The sequence below is a fragment of the Ursus arctos genome, unplaced genomic scaffold (genome assembly GCF_023065955.2).
Source record: "Ursus arctos isolate Adak ecotype North America unplaced genomic scaffold, UrsArc2.0 scaffold_11, whole genome shotgun sequence".
Lineage (NCBI taxonomy): Eukaryota > Metazoa > Chordata > Mammalia > Carnivora > Ursidae > Ursus > Ursus arctos.
Genome location: NW_026622775.1, coordinates 24,864,914 through 24,867,438, shown reverse-complemented (window position 1 = coordinate 24,867,438; position 2,525 = coordinate 24,864,914). Strand labels below are relative to the sequence as shown.

Below are 2,525 nucleotides of genomic sequence, written 5' to 3'. Positions count from 1 at the left end.
TTTTTCTTAATATGGAAAAAACACCTAGACAGATGATTTAATGAAATAATATTTTTTTTATGAGTGCTAGAAAAGTGATTTGAGCAGGAATATGTCCATATTTGTAAGAATGCACATGTATTTCCTTGATTAAATAAAGCAAAATTGACGAAAAATCTCTTCAGGGAAATAGGGAAAGTGATCGTTATTGTGGTCAAATAGAGACTTGAATACAAACTTTTTTTTTTTGAAATATTTATAAAAGTTTAATTTTTGTAATTTTCAAGTCCTTCAAATTTTCTCCCTAGATTCATCTTTGTTTAAGGAGAAAAAATAGCTTCTTAAAAGTTTAATTTAAAAATGCATATTAGATTCTTGTGCTTTTAAAACATTACTATTTCTCCTCTATTAGGTTCTTGCCCCAGGCAGAAACCAACGCCTAACACAAATATTGAAAAAGAACAAGAAAAAAAAGAAACCTCAAGAGACACACTAAGATATCTTAAGATTTGAACAATCAAAAAGTCAAAGGTCATATGGGTTATTTGAAAACTCCTTTGAGGAAAAAATTGATCCGTTCCTTTAATGTTCTCCACAACAAGGATTAATTCTCTTTGAGTACTTTAAATAATATAAGGGAAAACCCATTAAGGAGAGGAGACTCAATTCACTGCTCTGACCCCCTGATCCATATGAGAACTTTCAAAACCAATCCCAGACTAATATATTCTCTATTGATTTTGATTTTTATATTATCTTAAACCCAGAGCGAGTTTATTTCCTTCTAAAAATATAGTTTAAAATGATCAAATAATACTCTATTCCCAAAGTTGCTACCAAGAAACTCTCCAAACACTAGAAAAAGTTCACAGTAGATACAGGAGGCAAACAGTAGGGGATCAGAGGAATATAAATTGAAATTTTATCAATTCATATGCCATAATTTATTCTCTTTCAAAATGATAAATATTAAACAAGTTAAACATCTCTCTAGTGAAGTCATAAGTAATAATAAAACATTCTGTTTTATCATTATATATAACATAACATAATATTAATATATATCATATATTGATATAACACTTTGTAGATTGCAAATGGCTTTATGGAATTTAATCTACATGATGATATGAGTAGGCTTTGCTACTAGATTGCCTTTAATAGCTTGTGTAATCAGTGAGTGGGCAAGCCAGGAGCGGGGAGGTTACCATGGGGAGGCAGGCCTAGGGGAGCATGCCAGGCCCTTATGGCTCCTCTCCGTGGAACTGTCTCTAGACTCCAGTATTGGAGCCACCGGCAGAGCCTGGCAGTGACCAGCCTTGCAGTGGTATGTCCTAGGTCAATGGCTTCTAAGATTTCAGTTGGATTCATTTGACAGAGCAACATGGAGAATTCAATGGCAAAAAAAATCTCCTGCTATTCATTCATTATTTATGATGTGTTCTCTGATGCATACAAAGAGTTTTAAGATGTGAGTGAACAGGTAGTGTATTCCTCAGCAGATATAGCTGAAAAAACTGACAGAATTATTACAACGTTGCTTACCAGTATCAATGTAACAGAAGGTCATTCCGGAGCAAATGAAATTCTAAAAAAAAGTGAAGAAAGGCTCACTATTAATAGATTCCAGTACCATTGATCCTGCAATTTCAGAAGAATTGGCCAAAAAAGTTGAGAAAATGGGAACAGTTTTCATGGATGCCCCTGTTTCTGGTGGTGTGGGAGCTGTTCCATCTGGGAACCTCACATTTATGGTGGGAGGAGTCAAAGATAAATTTGCTGCTGCCCAAGAGTTGCTGGGGTGCATGTGATCCAGTGTGGTGTATTGTGGAGCTGTAGGGACCAGGTTGACTGCAAAGATCTACAACAACATGCTGTTAGCTACCAGAATGATTGGAACTGCTGAAGCTATGAATCTTGGAATCGGGTTAGGGCTTGACCCAAAGCTGTTGGCTAAAATCCTAAATTCGATTTCAGGATGGTGTTGGTCAAATGATACTTAGAATCCTGTACTTGGGGTGAGGGAATGGAGTTCCATCCACTAATAACTATTAAGGTGGATTTGGAGCAACGCTCATGGCTAAGGATCTGGGGTTAGAACAAGACTGCCACCACCACAAAAAGCCCAGTCCTTCCGGACAGTGAAGCCCACTAGGTCTGCAGGGTGATGGTGCAAACGGTTCCTCAAAGAAAGACTTTTCCTGCATCTTCCAGTTTCTATGAGAGGAGGAGACTCTCTGAGTTTACCCCTTGGCTGTGGACACTATTGAAAACCAAACTTGACCTTAGAGCATCCTTATAGCTCACTCCGCAAGTAAATGGGTCAAAGGTCACCTGTCTGCTTGTGATCGCCTAGGTCCCAGTAAACCCTAGGATTTTAACCCATTTTTAGTTGCTTATTTTTTAACCTATTTAGCAAACATGTATTCTCTGATTTTATTTTTTTTCTTTGCAAGCCACTGATGTTCTCTGTTAACTAGCTGATTAACCTGTCTCAGAAGTTTGATCCCTGAGTACATTCAACTACATCATTTCATACTTCAATC

The 2,525-nt window shown here is 36.9% G+C and overlaps 1 pseudogene; it reads left to right on the top strand.

Annotated features, from left to right (window-relative positions):
- Positions 1–1,225: 1,225 nt before the first annotated feature.
- Positions 1,226–2,220, top strand: LOC113255785 (3-hydroxyisobutyrate dehydrogenase, mitochondrial-like; annotated as a pseudogene).
- Positions 2,221–2,525: the final 305 nt, after the last annotated feature.